General features: G+C 39.8%; 1 protein-coding gene and 1 non-coding gene across 7 annotated transcripts in view; both read left to right on the plus strand.

The window, feature by feature from the left end:
* Positions 1-18433, plus strand: part of PPM1H (protein phosphatase, Mg2+/Mn2+ dependent 1H) — a 349098-nt gene that overhangs the window by 66596 nt on the left and 264069 nt on the right. The window lies entirely within an intron of this gene.
* On the plus strand, positions 17725-17889 carry LOC117091273. Its single transcript, XR_004440376.1, has one exon. It is a non-coding gene; the product is annotated as a U1 spliceosomal RNA (small nuclear RNA).

Genomic DNA, 18433 nt, shown 5'->3' on the forward strand with positions numbered 1-18433 from the left:
CACGGCAGGTTTAAGCCAAGCCAGGGCAGGAGGGCAGTTATCATGCATTTGGCAGCCTTTTGGTAACTTACACTGCTCTCAACCTTGTCGAAGTCCCACAGTCCTATTACACCTTGTTAGGTGCGGTGAGACACTGAGACCATAGTGACAAAATGAAAACCATAACCACCCCTCTGGAAGCCCCCGGAAGGTAATGTGGGCATTTACACCAGCTGGTGCGATGCCCATTAAAGGTAATGCGTTTTGCTCCTAACACTGTTTTCTGGGTATCATAAGCACATTCCGAAAGAACATTTGCTTTCTTTGCTGGATAGGTGTACTCATCAGTCAAGACCATTCTGGCTAACACAGTGAAACCCGGCTTCTACTAATAATAAAAAAAAAAAATTAGCCAGGCGCGGTGGCAGGCACCTGTAGTCCCAGCTATTTGGGAGACTGAGGCAGGAGAATGGCGTGAACCCAGGAGGCGGAGCTTGCAGTGAGCTGAAATCCCGCCACTGTATCCAGCCTGGGTGGCAGAGCAAGACTCCGTCTCAAAAAAAAAAAAAAAAAAAAAGTGCTCATAAGACGTTTCCAGGAGAGGAAGCTACTTTAAAGTAATTGTATCAGCTAAGATGAGATCCTAGCCTGTTTTGTTTCCCTGCTGTTATATTTAGCACTAATATGGGTCTATGGGAGGAAGCAGGAAGGTGAATTCAGAAGGAAAGTAGGTAAGAGGGCAAAACAATCAAAGGGGAAAGTTTAAAGATACGAAGTTTGAAGGACTATTATTCTGGTGTCAAATAGAATTTTCACCACTTCTAATATGCAGTAAATGACTGATAAAGTAAATGACTGATTATCTGAAGTGAGGACTGTGGAGATAAAGGCATCGAAGCTATGACTTAGCATTAGATTAGCACAGACAGATGAAAGTGTCAGCCCAATTTAATGCTCCAAATCCAGATCCTGTATTAATAATAAACTCTTCATAATCAGGAGGCAGTTTACAAATTATCATGCACTGTCTTAAGTTCTATAAGCATTCAAGGATCAAGTCAGCTTTTTGGTACATTTTTCTGGGTTGTGAATGAGCCACAGGAAAGGCTGGAACTGGAGGTATTTCTTGAATAAACATTTGTGGAATGCCTGCTGTATGTGAAACCTTGAGGCAGGAGGGGGAAGGCATGGGGTGTAGGGTGGAAGAGAGCAGGGTAGAGAAATACTGATTAAGACTGGCCTTGAAGGAACTCATCCCTAGGGATGAGCATCATGGACTTAGTTCTAAGTGACACAATGGAGAAGGGGAAGAGTGCTGTACTAGTTATCTATTGCTGTACAGGTTATCCCAGTCTCAGTGGCCTAAAAAAAATATTTATGATGTCACTCTGTTTCTGTGGGTCAGGAATCTGGGAGTGGCTTATCTGGGTATTTCTGGCTCAGCCTCTCATGAGGTTGCCATTCTGATATTAGCGGGAGTCATAGGCATCTGAAGGCTTGACTGGTGATGGAGGATCCTATCTGAAGTGGCTCACTCCTGTGGCTGGCCAGTTAGTGCTAGTTTTCAGTAGGAAACCTCAGTCCTTTGCCGTGTGCCCTCATGACATAGTAGCTGACTTTCCCCATGGTGAATGATCTAAAAGAAAGAGCAAAGAGGAAGCCTTAATTTAAGTCTTTTATTACCTGTTTACACACTGTTACTGCCACCATATTTTATAAACTAGATGCAAGTCATTAAGTCTTGCCCACACTTAGGAGGGAGGGAATCAGGCTTCACTTTTGAAGGGATGGGTGCCAAGGAATTTGTGAACAAGCTTTAAAACCACCAGAGGGCCTAAGTGTAGATGTCAGGAAGTACCAAAGTCAGTGCTCCAAACCTTAGTGCTAGAGGAATTGGGCAGGCTGTTTACATCCCAGTGGGATAGCAAGACATCAGAAGGACGGGGTCGGGGAGCCCTGCTGAGATCAAAGGACACAGGAAGAAGAGAGTTAAAAAACAGCTTGACACAAGTCTCTTGGCTTTCCCCATTAGCAGTTCCATACTCCAATGACACCCCCACCCCCCCCCACATCTGACATAACTAGACTGCTTGGAAGAGGATGCTTGGAGTTCACCGCAGACGTTGGCTTGTATAAATGCCTGCTGAGGAAAAGCTCTTGTGCTGAGTTGGAAGTTTAGGGAATTTATAAACTAAGCTGGGACCCAATAGTCATTGTGGCTACTTGTGCATTAAGTGGTTCCTACTGGTCAAGAATAATTTGGGGGTTCAATTGGGTCTTATAGGGAGTCTGAAAAATATACTTTTTAATATTCTCTCTACCTAGAAAGAGAAACCTATTAGAAGTAAGACCTTTAGGACAGGCATGGTGGCTCACACCTGTAATCCCAGCACTGTGGGAGGCCAAGGCAGGTAGATCATTTGATCCCAGGGTTCAAGACCAGCCTGGGCAACATGGCAAAACCCCATTTCTACTAGAAATACAAAAAATCAGCAGGACATGGTGGCGCATGCCTGTAGTCCCAGCTACTCAGGAAGCTGAGACATGAGAATAGCTTGAGCCCAGGAAACAGAGGTTAAGTGAGGCCTTTAATAATCTAGAAGAGATTTTAAAAAATGATAAAGGGCTAGAAAAAATGATCCAGAGAGAATGCAGTTGGAATTCAAGTGAGGGTGAAGTTCATGGTGGGAAGGTTTGAGAGTAGGGAGGTCAAACTAGGAGCTAAACCCTGAAGGGCATGTGGAGACTAGAGAGACAGAGGAGGGGAGGGCATTACAGACAGCGACGCTGATGGGGTGGAGGGAAGGAACCACATGAATAAATGTGTCTCTGGATGGCAGTTTGTGGAATGGTTGGAAGCCAGCTGCTTGGACAGAGCAGTTATTCTGGGGAGCTGAGGAGATCTGCTGACGTCTTTTTGAAAAGCTTGGACCAGATCCTTGTCAGGCTACTACATAAAATGGAAGGGCACTTTCTCAGGAGGGGCTTCTTTGGAATCCCTCCCTAGTGACAGACGTAGTCTTCACTCTTAATTGGAGAGAATGAACAAAAGGAAAAATAATCATCCACAGGATTTGGCCAGCCAGCCAAGTGCTCGTTCCCTCTGCCCAGAGAGCATTCATTTGGCCCTAATGAGGAGTGGGCATTTTTCTCATTGTGAGTACTCAAATTTTATCATCTTAAAGCTTCACCTTTAAAAAATAATAATCCTGAAATAGTCTATTGAGGCCTTTTAGACTTCAAAATTATTTTCAAACGTTATACAAGGGAAACAGTTTACTCAAATTTGTGCCATTTCTTGTAGGCTTAGCTTACTTGAGTTGCACATTGAAAGCATGTTTCTCAAAACATTTTACCCATATTGTACCTGTATGTATGAATCTGTTCCACTATTATTATGTGATAATTCTAGTTTTAAGAAAGACTACTTTGATTTAAGAAGTTCTCAGTGGGAAGATAAAGCAGTTAAGGGTTAAAGAGAGGTTTGGATTTCCAAATCTAATTTTCCTGCATGAAAATTTCAATATTAAGAAAGTTTTCATATATCTATGTGTATTTTGTTCCTGCAACATAAAAGTAAATTGGTTGTTCTAAACTGACAGCAATGGAAAATATCCTGCAATCCTGCAAAGCTAAAATTCTACCTAGCAGACAAAACTAGCAAGTGCTCGTTGCAGAGTTCACTAATTCTGGCGGCATGAGAATGTCAGCTAAGTGGCCAGTCACTCTAGATTCATGTTATCTTACTTCTTTAAATATAATGCCTGTTTCTGATTTTTTTAAACCAATATTAGTTCTTACCTTACCAGTTATGTGCCATGCTTCAACAGTAATGCCATACCCAACTTTATTACTGCAAACTTGCTTTGTAGAAGAAACACCCACCTTCTTACATTACCTGTAGACCAGGCTTTTATATCCTTGGCAGTAATGACATTTTGGGTGGGCTAATTTTTGTTGTCGAGGGTTGTCTTGCACATTACAGGATGTTTGCCAGCATCCCTGGGCTCTGCCCATTAGATGCCAGTAGCACCCTCACCTGGCTGCTGCAACCAAACTGTCTTCAGACATTGCCAAATGTCCCCTGCAGTAGAACAACTGCTCTAAAGTTAAAGTGTTGGTGCTTGCAGATGAATGTGCAAAATGAGATAATAACAATGATGTGGATGAATGGAGCTAGAAAAGATCCTTATGTCTCATGGTTAGATTTATTGCTTTGCCAGTTTTTGTCAAGAGCCTCAATGGAAAAAGCATTGGGAATGAAATTAGGATACCTGAATTCTGCCGACAAATTGGGCAGCAGTCTTAGTCATATTTAGTGACTGTGTTTCCTATGTCTGTCAAATGAGAGAATATCCCTGAACCCTTTTCCAGCTTTAAAATTAAGCCCACTTTTTTCCTGAAATCTCAGTTCTCCCTTTTCATCCACCTTGATGCTATAGCTTAAGACAATAGCAACCCTATAGTGCCTATAGTAAGAGTCAGATTAACTCTTACTTAACAAGCAAATTTAAAATTTTCCAAACTTAGGTTTACAGAGAATGACAGCATTGCTTCTACATGTTTGCTTTCTTTTGGGGAACATTAATGGTATATTACCTTAAGTGTGAAAGTGAGTCTGTTGAAAATTCACTTGTGGGAAATGGAATACAAGTGATCAACAATTTAGCCATAGTATTAGACACCCTTTTGCATTTTGAATGAGTATCTCTGAATAGGAATATTTGGACTATAAAGTCTACATTTGTCAATAACGGGGTGTGGTTAAAGTTATAATAATTTTTACTTAAACAGCTCTGGGCCAGGCACAGTGGCTCACGCATGTAATCCCAACACTGGGAGGTGAGAGCAGGAGGATTGCTTGAGCCCAGGAGTTTGAGACCAGCCTTGGCAACATGGTGAGACCCCCATCTCTACAAAAATAAATAAATAAATAAATCAGAAAAATTAGCCAGGTGTAGTGGCATGCATCTGCAGTCCCAGCTCCACTGGAGGCTGAGGTGGAAGGATCACTTGAGCCCAGGAGGCATAGGTTGCAGTGAACTGAGATCATGCCACTGCATTCCAGCCTGGGTGACAGAGTAAGCCTCTGTCTAAAAACAAAAACAAACAAAAACAGCTCTGTAAGGGGAATCAATGTTGTATAATGCAATTTCTGTGAATTTAAAACTTGAGTGGTTCTTAGGATTGTTTGATATTATTCTACCTTGGAGAGCAAAAATCATCATTTAAAAACGTATTGAATTTTCACTAAAGCATTTTAAAAAGATTGAAATGATGTCTGTTAAATTAAATGATAAAGGATAAATTGGTGTTTTACTATATCTCTGCCTTTCATATATAAAAGAATGATTGGAATCTCTGACTAATGGATTTTCTCAGCATACTTTTTAAAGTTGATTATGCCATGAGTCATATATTTCTAAATACGATATTAAAGTGCTGACTCTCTACTACTTCTAGGTTTGTTTCATCAGAGAAGATAGATGTCTGTACATATCTGTAAAAGCTGTATACCAAATTCACAAAGATTCTTTTACATTTGTTTTTATTCCAAGTTTCCTTCAATTTCACCCCTCTAGAAATGACATTCAAAGAGTCATGGGTGATGTCATCAAAACAAAGTCTTTGAAAGAGGCCTAAGGATCATATATCATTCATGCATCCGAAAGCCTTGAAGACTCGATAGATGCTCAAAAGTATTCAAGTCAGTTTGCCTCTCTCAGACATTCAAGTTTATTTAGATCACAGCCTTATATGTAGTGAAAAGCCCTTATATCTGTTTTTTCATGCAAAAACCTCTCTCAACGGCCTTCTTTTCCAGCTAATCACTCTCACTGTCATCTTCTGACCATAAGAACCCTTGCCTGTCCTGGGGCCAGCAGCCATCTTATATCCTAACCCCTGACTTCTCCATCTTCCTACTTTCCAATGGATTCTGTTTAAGATTTCATCCTTTTGATGTCAGCAGCCCACTCTCTGGGTCTCTCATGATCTTTGCTCTCTGCACAACTTTCCAGGTAGAAAACTCCAGAGCAGAGTTTCTCTGCAATTTGGTATATTAGATCTCAGAAAGCTTTAGGGTAACACAGGAAATGTTGGTGACCCATGGGTCAGATTTGCACATAAGCATTATTTTGTTTGGCCCACATTGTATTTTCAAAAATCTAGAAATTTTTCATAATATAGATTCTTGGCTTTCATTGAAATGCTGGGAGACTTGGTAACACTGAGCCATATTCCCAGGCAGCTGGAGCTGTGTACAAGCTGCCCCTTTAGAAGGGACACATGCTCTCTAGCTTGCTGCAAGCACCACGGTGCCCTAGATACAGCATTCTGGGCCAGGAAGTGTTTGGGTCTGTGCCCTGCTTAAGGGAATGAGACTCACTGATTCCTTCCAGGAAGTCTTAGCGGTGAGGGTTCATTTCCTCACCTGCCTCTTTCTCTATAACCATATGGTTTCTCTTCTGGAGTTAAACGATCTATTACTGGGAGTAAAATGGAGAATAAGACATGTATTTGAATATACAAAGTGTGCAATGTGTCTGACAAAGAGAAAGCAACCTGCAAAAAGTCATAGAAAGTCAATAGAGCCAGAAATACTTGAACAAATAGAAAAGGGGATGGCTATGAATGTCAACTGAAGCTAATCAACTGTTGTCAACTCCATGTCTGAAGATTCTGTAGTTTAAATGAAACTGTTAGTATTATCTACTTACAGTTTCCAGGACTTGAAACTTGTGATTTGTTGGAATGTTTAATTTTAGTGCTTCCTAATGCTAGCCGGCGTTTGCTGAGAGACTGCTGCTGTGCCAGGCATTTTGCAGAATCTCCGTCTAAGCCTCAAAAATGCCTGGAAGGAAGGTGGTTATAGTAGCTCCGATTCAGAGGAGAGAAATGAGGCCCATAGCTTATTTTGCTAGTAAGGAAGCAAGTGAGATTTTAACCTAGTCTAGTTCAATTTTTAAGTTGATGCTAGTCTCAATAAATCTCACTGTCTGTCTTAGTTTCCAGTATCATCTTACTCGTATAATATTTTGTTGCAATTAGACAGGTCTGAGACTCAGTTTTCTTATCTAGAAGAAGGGAGGTGTAATGCCTGCTCTTCCTGCCACACAGGATTGTTAGAGTGTTAAGGAAGATGATATATGTGGAAGAGATGGGTAAATGATAAAACACAAAATAAGAGAGGGTGCAGTTTCATTTTCCTACACCCAGTCAGTCAGTGTTAAGCCGCGTTCATCCAACAGCCCCATCATTTCTGTGGCCAGGAAACTTAATAGCAACAATTCAAACTGCTGTAAATTGAAACAGGGGATATTGGAATATGATTCTTTAGAAGGCAGAGGTTATAGTGATGTTGTAAATTTAATCTTTATGCTTGGAAGGAGGAGCACCAAGGCATGCTGAGCCTTTCAACACTGAGTTGTAGGAGATGCGTCAGGGATTCAGTACGTCATAATCAGGGTCATTACCATATGACCTTGGAGAACTTGGAGAATTTTCTACAGTTCATTTTCTTCATCTACAAGATGAAACAGTTTATATAAATCATTTTCAAAGTCTGAGTTCTGCTTTTCACATAATTATCAGTTTAGGTGACATAGAGCTTTGTGCCTGTTTTGTTTCTTGACTTTTTTTTATGGATATATATTAAGATCTTTAGGCTTGAAAGGTATACTTTCAGAGGTTTCAATTGTTGATTCTTTTCAACATCCCCTCTAACGTGGTTTGCTTGTGTCCCCACCCAAATCTCATCTTGAATTGTAGTTCCTATAATCCCCATGTGTCATGAGAGGGACCTGGTAGGGTAATTGAATCGTGGGGGTAGTTACCCCCATGCTGTTTTCATGATAGTGAGTTCTCATGAGATATAGGGGTTTTACAAGGGACTTTCCCCCCTTTGCTTTGCACTCCTTCCCGCTGCCATATGAAGATGGATGTGTTTGCTTCTCCTTCTTCCTCAATTGTAAGCTTCCTGAGGCCTTCCCAGCCATGCAGAACTGTGAGTCAATTAAACCTGTTTTTTAAATAAATTACCCAGTCTCAGGTATTTCTTCATAGCAACATGAGAATCTCCCCAGAAGACAAGGACACATGCATACTTTTTCTTTCAGCCTCTTAGGTTTATGATGTTCTCTGTTAGCACGTGCTATATTCCTTTTTAATGCTGTGCTTCTGACTCTTGAATGTCACTTAAGAAGTGAAGGAGAAGCCTACTGAGGAAATGCTAGGCAGAAGGTGGCCCCTACAGCAACAATGGATGTGCCCCCTCCTTGGGTTATTTCCATGCAGGAGCTTTGTCCCTTGGGATGTGAAGGGCCTGGTGACAAGCATTGGTGTCAGATGATAGCTTTGTTTCTTTTCATTCAGGTGATCTACTTCCTAACCTCAGATTTTGTGATTGTTCCATAAGACAATAAGCACTATAAATTTGGAAGAGGAATTAGGCCATTATTTGACTGACTGATGTGAATGAATCACTATTCAGAGCTTAGATTACTAGCTGCAGATGTGAAAGGATCATTTTCTGTCATTTGCTGAGACAGTTAACTTCCTCCAAAATGTGGCCAGTGCTATTATTAAAGATAATGCACCATGCTGTTTAAAATGCAAGTCACTGCAGGGTTCATTTTGAAAATAGACATTTAAGTATCTTGCTTTACCTGTGGAGCCAGAAAAGGCACAAAAATGAACAAATTACTGATTCCAGAGCTAGATGTGAAAATGTAACATCCACCTATTTTGAGATCTGACCTTACTTTTTACACACTATTTCCCCCTTGTTTCTTGGATGAATGTTAATGAGGAACTAGAATTGAAGATCGCGTGCTTCCTAGTGGCTTGTTTCCTAATACAGCCACTTCCTTAAGCTACCCCTCCCCTGTCTTTTCCGGGGATAGCATTTGCTGCTGTTACTGAAGCTGGATCAATGTATATGGTTATGGAATTCATATATGTCCATTATGGTAATTGTCAGCCTGTTGCTACTAACTTAGCTTCTGATTTTTACAGATTTTTTAGCTCATTTGTGTTTGTACATAGTATGAGGCAAATAATGAGAAATTAATGTGTGACAATTAGAATGAAGGAAGAAATAATATCTTTAAAATGGGGTTTCGATTATATTCTCTTGAAATTCTATGAATTAAAAAATTTTGTCCCCCGTGACTGTTCATCTTCTTTATCTGGCAGAGAGTGAGAGGTATTTAAAGCTCCTGTATTTTACCAAAGCAGTGAAATTATAAAGGTGTTACAGCTGAGGAATAAGACTGACCTTGAATAATAGTCATGTTTACCCATATCTCCTTATTTGCTTAAAGCCTTAAGAAGATTTTGATGACAAGCATTTCACTTTTCCCTTCAACTGAGCGTTAGACACAGTGTAAAATTTGACTAAAAAAGTTTAAGGACAGTTTTGAAAGCTTGGGGAGACCTGCTGGGCCACTAGGAATGGCAGTTTACACACACATTTCTGCCCTGTGGAGGCGTGGACAGTCGGGGAGAGAGATTGCATACTTACAAGTGGTTTCTGAAAAGCAAACTTTTAGGAAACTTGTAGAGTTATTTATGAAAACAACAACAACAACAATGAAAAAAAGCATTTCCTCTTTGCAATTACACTTACCAGGGCTAAAATGTGAGCCTAAATTAGCCTATTAAACTGGCTAGAAACCCTAGGAAAAGGCTTAGCCAATCTCAATCGGTGCCTGTAATCAATAATAGCATAATATAATTATTTGTACCCCAATCTCTGGGCCACATCCTGCAAGCAGCACAAAGATGAATTCTACTGAGTTCTGATTCTGGATTCTTGTCAATTTAATAGGGTAGAAAGATACCTGATTATGTAATTATAATACAAGGCTCTCTGTGGCAGCTACTGAAAGAGATGTGAAATCAAATGGAAGTGAAAGCAATGGAGAGATTATCTGGGGAGAGGTAGCGGGGTGGTGGGTTGGTGGTGGTGGTGGTAATGATCCATTTGGGGATCCATTGCAAATGTGTACTAGGACTTACTTTTGAAAGATGGGTCAAAGGACATAAAATGTCTAAAGCCTCATGACAAATAGATAAGGGTATATGCATTAAATAACTATTATATAAAAATATATGCAAGGTGCCCTCATGAAACCCTCACAAACTAATTGTGCCTTTAAATAAGTACAATAAAATATCATGTGCACAATATAAATAAATGTTTAATATAAAGTTCAGAGGTATGAGGGGCTAGTATAAACAGCAAGCAAGGATGGTGTAATTTGGAGAGAAGGTTGAGTAGGACCTACGGTGACAGCAATGCGATAACATGAATTTGAGCTTCAGTGTGAAGGGCTTAAATAAAATTTAAAAACTTGACATGCAGTGGACTTGAATCCAGACCCAAAACAGCTGAATCTTTTCCTGAGGCATCATCATGAAGACTAAAAGAGAGCTTTCAATTTGGAGTTATAAAGAGCATGTGAGGCTGTTTTACAGGAAGATGTTATGTCTTTGGAGTTATTTATAATCTTATCTATTATGTGAATAAGTAAAATAAAATTTTTTAAAAACTAGGATTAGTGGGGTGACAGCTACAAAAATGAGTTATCTATGTTCTCATTGATCACAACCACCATTCTTCTTCCCTTTGCTTCTCACCAAACCAGGAGGACAAAGGGGGGTATATGTGTTTCACGTAAGATGCCTTGGAACCACTGAAAGGAGTTCATGTTACATATTTAACTGGCCAAAACAGTAGCAATCCTTCCTTCCTTCCTTTGTTTGTTTGTTAAAATATTTGAGGGCTGTCTTTGTGCCAGCCCTTTGCTGGGTGCTAGGGATGCTGTGGTAAATAAGGTACATCCTGCCTTTCTCCACCACACCCACACGCTGAAATCTGGTCTTCACTGAAGGTGAAGACAGTAGGGAATTATATGATTCCTGAAGATCCTTCCACACCTTTGAGTCTGATTCATAAACTGCTATAATGATCACATATACACATTAGACCTATGTATTACCCAATTTAAGAAAAGACAATTCTTAGGTATATTAATATCCTAGCATAGCTAGGAGGTGAAATAGATTATTGTGATGAAATGCCAAGTGCGTGGTACCCTGTTAAGCTGTAGGGATCTTTCCTGCTCTTGTGATCACCCACAAGGTCACAAGATCCCATCCATTGTTATAAATAGTGCTTCACTCTCTAAAGTAAAATTTTCACTGCAGTACTAGATACAGTGTCAGATCCTGTTTGGAATCAGTTCATTTTTAAAATGTTGACAAAGATTCCCTCATTTAATTTTTAATTTTTAAAATTGACACATAGTTATACATATTTATGGGATACATAATAATGTTACAATACATATAATATAGTGATCAGATCAGGGCAATTACCATATCATCTCAAACATTTATCATTTCATTGTATTGGGAACATTCAATATCCTTCATCTAGCTTGAAAATTAGCCTGGGATATTTCTGCATCCAACCAAGATGAAGTAACAGTAATACATTGGATATACCATCTCGTCTGACACAATAAAAAAAGAGACAACAAACTAAATACATGAAATAATGGTTTGTGGGACACTGGGCATCAGGCAACAAAAGACAGTAATCTCTGAAAGATGGGAAGCAAATGGGGTGAGCCCTGTGATTGTCCCCACTTTGAGAGATTGCCCCCTCTTTAACTTATGCTCATTTGAGATGTTCCCCACCCAGGCAGAACCAAGCAAACCCTCTGAGTTGAAGAAGAGTTGAGAGTCTGAGGAGACCAAGAAGGCTAGATTTCACAGCACAGTGTCCTGGAGAAGACATAGTTGTACAGAGGGAGAGTTCTGGAGATCTGCAGAGAGAGTCTACCTCAAGTATTCACCAAGGTTCTGATCAGCACATTCATAGGAAACCAGCTGGAGAAGAAGCCATCCAAATGCATTAGGGGAAACAGTACCCGGTGCTTGCACAGAGCCAAGAATAGTGCCTCTTCCATGAACCAAATGGGAAAACCTCATTCACAGTGCATTAGGAGGGGTCTTGCCTTAAATAGTAGGGGATAATTAGCTGTAGACTTAACACAGTCTCATCCCATATAACACATCTTAAAAGGAAAATCTGAAAGGATCAAACTCTTTCAAAGTAACTATGTCCCTTTGTTTGAGAACACAGCTCAATAATATTTGTGGGTATACAAAACTATCCAGTACCAAATAAGCTCAAAATCAGTGTCAGGAATCCAATTAAAAATTGCCAGACATACAAAGAAGCATGAAAATCAGACTCAGTTGTTGACTTTTCACTTGACAGTTCATTCACAGGCCCAGAGACCTGGAATAACATAGGTGCTTTAGATGGAAAAGTCTTGAACTTTCTACTGATAACTGGAAGACTGGATTCATACAGCTCGAAATCTTGGGGATCCAAGGAATCGGCCCCAAATGTAACACATTAGCCCAGTGATGTTGGGTCCTAAGAAGTCATCTTTTCTCACTGCTAATTGAAACCTTAGCACTTTTGGCACCACAATGTACAAAATCTGTTCTGACTCTTGGGCTTTATGCCATGACAGCCTGTTTCTGCTTATTGCCTCAGAGATAATCCTTTCTGGGTTCTGGGTGCGTCTGAAGTATAGTTTGCCCCTTTCTGCTTTCCTCAACTTTAGATTCAGTAGTTTGTTGGTCGTGCTGTCTAATACCTATGTCAGTTTCCAACTTAAAAAGTCTCTAGTCTATGTTGCTTGGAGCAGTGTTTTACACAAAGAGCAAGTGAGCTTTAAGGAGGGTTACCAACATTGTGGTTTGCCGGGAACTGAGAGGGTGGGAGAACTTTCAGCACTAAAATCAGAATAGTGCCCGGTAAACTGGGATTGCTAGTCACCCTAGCTTTTGGCGTATTATTCTACTATTGACTGGGATCAGTATATTCTTTATCACATGGGGAAATTTTTCAAGAGCATTCTAACACAGTGGTTTTTGCTGACCCTCCTTCTACGTTTGACTCTGGAAAGTGACTGGTTTAGAGGAAACTATGTAAGTTAACAGATGTCTAATCCCTGAAGCTTATGCTGAGCCTATACCGTGGGTGAAGGTCAGGGTCATAGGAAATATCTCTTGACCATTAGAAGAAAATTTTGGTCTATCCTCCCTCTGTTTTCCCAAAACAAACATACTTCTAAATTTTTTATTTTTATGCTTTTTTAAATATTGCTTTTGTGTTATTCTGCCTTCCAGAAGAGAGTGACATTTACCTATTTCTGAGGGCTATAAAATGATTTAGGAGGCACATTCTCTCAATGTCTGTTAGAGAAAAGTAAAGCTTTGATGTGATACTCATGATTTCATGGCTATTACTTAGGAATATGAATCTACCTAAAAAATAAGTGTGCTATAACATTTTTGAGGCTTTACAGTATACCAGGCTTTCACAGGTTGTTATAAAACTCATTTGATCTTCATAACCCTGAGAGGTTAAATACTAAATTATCCTCATTTTTAGGTGGAAAAACTGAGCTATGAGTAACTTGCCAAGGTCACTCCTGCCCACCCCCACCCCTGTGACTACCCCAAATAATTAGAAATAGTGTGCACATAAGGTAAAAGGGTAAAGATTGTGGAGAGTGATCAAAGTATCAGATGCGTTACTTTTCAGCATTAAATGTTAAGATTTTCTAGACTGTAGATCATTCCTGAGTTGCAGCAGACCAGAGTAACTTTTAAGAAAAACTCTAGCTATGTGCAGGTGGGGCGGCCATCCATTGCGGTGAGAGTTGCCTGAGTTATCTAGTTTTTCCAGAAGTTCTACACTGTTTATACTTGTCAGAGTTCAACAGTAAATGTGCTGCTCAGCTTTAAAGAAAAAGGTGATCTCTTTTCAACAATACAAAAATCAATCTTATTTCCATATGTGAGCAACAAACAGAAAATGATGGTTTTTGTTGTTTTTTTCTTTTTTTTGGTCTGCTGCCCAGCTTTTTTTTTTTTTTTTTTTTTTTTTTTTTTTTTTGAGACGGAGTCTTGCTCTGTCACCCGGGCTGGAGTGCAGTGCCGGATCTCAGCTCACTGCAAGCTCCGCCTCCCGGGTTTACGCCATTCTCCTGCCTCAGCCTCCCAAGTAGCTGGGACTACAGGCGCCCGCCACCTCACCCGGCTAGTTTTTTGTATTTTTAGTAGAGACGGGGTTTCACCGTGTTAGCCAGGATGGTCTCGATCTCCTGACCTCGTGATCCGCCCGTCTCAGCCTCCCAAAGTGCTGGGATTACAGGCTTGAGCCACCGCGCCCGGCTGCCCAGCTTTTTATCAAAAGATTGTTTTGGAGCAGATGGCATCTATGGAAGTTATTTTGAATGATGTGCAGCTTGGCCATCTCTGTAGTACTCTGTGAATTGTGTCTTTATTCTTCATCCCTACCTACGTCTCTTCCCAACAGGGCTTTAAGTGAACTCGTCTTTGGAACTACCCCCTTATCTTCTATAGCAAGACAGACAATAGAAAGGAAAAGGCTCCCTTCCCCTTGTGTATATTGTGGGGGTGATGATGAGGATGTTGTTCCCTTTATCAATGAGTTTTTCCCTTAGGAAACCCATGGGAAGAAGCATTTCCTCTGAACCAGCTCTAGTTTCCCTACAGGACTAGCAATGTTGGCCTTTGGATGATGGAAATTTGCGACAGTGGCCACAGTTCTGCTATGGCAGCCAGAAAACCGAGAACTACATTTGAGGCTTAATTTTTAATAAGTATCTGAACTGTGGTTAGTATATGTGCATTGAAACTCCTCCCATTCTTGATATTTTCTTTTATTCCTTTTTTCCATAATTTTGAATTTTACATATGTTTTAACATTTTATTGTATGCCTTTGTAAAAACTTTCATTTCCTCATAGGATTAAAGCAAGATGTAGATTCTTCTCTCAACCTTTTATTAAACATTTCCAACATGTAGAAGGGTTGAAAGAATAATTTAATGTGTACCTATCTTTCACCTAGATTCATGTTATTAACATTTCGCTAGTTTGCTTTATCTCCCTAAATACATTTTTTTTCCTTTGAATCCTTCTACATTATCTAACCCTTAAACATTTCACTCTGAATCACCTAAGAACAAGCACATTTCTCCTACAGAAGCACAAACCATTATTGCCCCCAAGAAACTTCTCATTGATTCATGACATATGGTCCATATTTGCATTCCCCCCCGCCCAATCCCATAAATGTCTTTTTATGGCCTTTTTATTATAAGGTTGACCTTTTGAAGAAACCAAACTAGTTTTCTACAGACTATCATAATGTTTTAGTTTTTTCTAGTTGTTTCCTTGTGATGTTTAGCCCAGTTCTTTATCTCCTTTGTTTCCCATACACTGGGATTTATGCCTTAAGGCTTAGTTAGATTGGGAAGAATACTTTCTAGCTGATGCTGTGCATTTAAAGGTGCGTCACATCAGGAGGTGTATCCCGCTCATGGAGTGCCGGGTCGTCCCACTCACAGGACACATGTTTGATCACTTGCTTTCACCATGTCTTTCCCTTTTAAAGGTATGCTTGTCTCCATGAAATTAGCAAGCAATCTGTGAGGTGGCACCATGTAGCCACTCTTTTGACAATAATCTTTCATCTAAGAGATTTAGCATCTTTGCCCAAACCAATTATGTCATTGCGGATTGCAGAATGATTATTCTCCAATTATCAATTCCTCTATGTACATTATGGCATTTTTCTGTAAAAAATAACATTTCTTTGTTGTTTTTTTTTTAAACTTTAAGTTCTAGGGTACATGTGCACAACGTGCAGGTTTGTTACGTATGTATATATGTGCCATGTTGGTGCTGCACCCATTAACTCGTCATTTACATTAGGTATATCTCCTAATGCTATCCCTCCCCCACAATAGGCCCCGGTGTGTGATGTTCCCCTTCCTGTGTCCAAGTGATCTCATTGTTCAGTTCCCACCTGTGAGTGAGAACATGCAGTGTTTGGTTTTCTGTTCTTGTGATAGTTTGCTGAGAATGATGGTTTCCAGCTGCATCCATGTCCCTACAAAGGACACGAACTCATCCTTTTTTATGGCTGCATAGTATTCCATGGTGTATATGTGCCACATTTTCTTAATCCAGTCTGTCACTGATGGACATTTGGGTTGATTCCAAGTCTTTGCTATTGTGAATAGTACCGCAATAAACATACGTGTGCATGTGTCTTTATGGCAGCATGATTTATAATCCTTTGGGTATATACACAGTAATGGGATGGCTGGGTCAAATGGTATTTCTAGTTCTAGATCCTTGAGGAATCACCACACTATTTTCCACAATGGTTGAACTAGTTTACAGTCCCACCAACAGTGTAAAAGTGTTCCTGTTTCTCCACATCCTCTCCAGCACCTGTTGTTTCCTGATTTTTTAATGATTGCCATTCTAACTGGTGTGAGATGGTATCTCATTGTGGTTTTGATTTGCATTTCTCTGATGGCATCTTTGTTATTTCTTAGTCTGGGCTCTTGTAACAAAGTATCACAGACTGAGTGGTTTATAAACAACAAATTTACTTTTTAGTTCTGGAGGCTGGAAGTCTGAGATCAGGGTGCCAGCATGGTCAGGTTCCAGTGAGGGCCCTTTTCCTGGTTATAGACTGCCACCTTGTTGTAGCCTCACATGTAGGAAAGAAAGCCAGAGAGCTCCCAGGGGTTTCTCTTGCAAAGGCACCAATCCCATTCACAAGGGCTCTGCCTTCATGACCCAGTCACCTCCCCAAAGCCCCATCTCTTAACAGCATCCTATTAGGGGTTAGGATTTCAATGTATGAATTTTGGCAGAGACACACACATTCAGTCCACAGTACTTTATTAACTGGGAAAAAACTAGTTTTTTTCTCAACAAGATAGGTCAATGTTTAATTTCTCACCTTTAATTATCAATTTTCAGAATAAGAAACTAGTATAATAGTCACCTCCAGTTGTAGCAATTTAGTTTTTTTTGTTTGTTTTTTGAGATGGAGTTTCACTCTTGTTGTCCAGGCTGGAGTGCAATGGCACGATCTCAGCTCACTGCAGCCTTCACCTCCCGGGTTCAAGCAATTCTCCTGCCTCAGCCTTCCAAGTGACTGGGATTACAAGTGCCTGACACCACGCCTGGCTCATTTTTGTATTTTTAGTAGAGACAGGGCTTCCCCATGTTGGCCAGGCTTGTCTTGAACTCCTGACCTCAGGCGATCCACCCATCTTGGCCTCCCAAAGTGTTGGAATTACAGGCATGAGCCACTGTGCCTAGCCCTAGAAATTTAGTTTTATTTCTCCTTTTAACTACCACTGTAGATTTAGGGGTTTTTTTCTCTGTGTTAACATTTGTTTGCTTTTGATGTTAATTAACTCACAATTAACCAGTTATAACCCCTTCAAACATACTCCTGGGTCCTTCTGAAATGCCGAATTATCTTTGAGTGCTTTTATGCTTTCTGGCCCTACAAGCTGCCTCTGCCTCACCTTATACTTTTACTGTCTCATATCTGGAACCAGCCATTTTGCCAAGAAATGCTGGTATCTTTCAGTGGGGAGTAGTATTTGGAAACCAAAGTCTGGGTGTTTAGAATGCTCACAGTGCTAGGCTGTCCTTGTTTCCAGGCCCTTTGAGTAGACAGCATTAAAAAATACATGTATTTCAACAGTTGACTTCATATTGATATCTCCAATTCAAATTTAACATTACTAGATTTTTCTTCAATTTAATTTATATTTATTGCCAGCTCTTAATAGATAACATTTATTCTATATCCCATTCTTACCTGGCAGGGAAGATAACATGATCACGAAGGTGGTTTTCCCAGGGTGAGGTTCATCCATTGCACTCTGGATGTGCTGACCCGTGATTTCCCCGAAAGTGGGAAACTCGACTGCGTAATTTGTGGTAGTGGGGGACTGCGTTATTCATGCTTTCCCCTAAAATAAATAAATAAATATATATATTTTACATATGTATGTTACTGGAATATATATTTTATATAATATATTTTTAAATATCTTCATATATCCATATATAAATAGTTTCAAAAAAGTCAATACCAATATTTCTACTAACAGTAAAACTGCCGAGGACATTTTGGGATTTTTTTTTTTTTTTTTTTACATTTTTCCTCTTTGGATTTTTGTGCTGTAGTTGTTTAAAAGGCACTTGCATTTTTCGATTACTAATTTGTATTGTTAGATTACCAATTTGCTATGCAGTTAAGTTTTTAATTATTGGGTATGCTTTTAAAAATGTTTACTTTCAGGAGTCAAAATTATTTTTAAAAAATAATTTGAAAGTTCAAAACTAAATTATCAGTAAATCTTTAACTACAAAAACATATAAAGTTTTGAGATGTCCATGGAATTTGGAGCTAACTTAAAAAGTTGTTGCCCAGGCACAGTGGCTCACACCTGTAGTCCCAGCACTTTGGGAGGCTGAGGTGGGTGGATTGCTTGAGCCCAGGAGTTTGAGACCAGC

This window comes from Trachypithecus francoisi, unplaced genomic scaffold (assembly GCF_009764315.1).
Source record: "Trachypithecus francoisi isolate TF-2019V2 unplaced genomic scaffold, Tfra_2.0 Lachesis_group11, whole genome shotgun sequence".
NCBI classification, from domain to species: Eukaryota; Metazoa; Chordata; class Mammalia; order Primates; family Cercopithecidae; genus Trachypithecus; species Trachypithecus francoisi.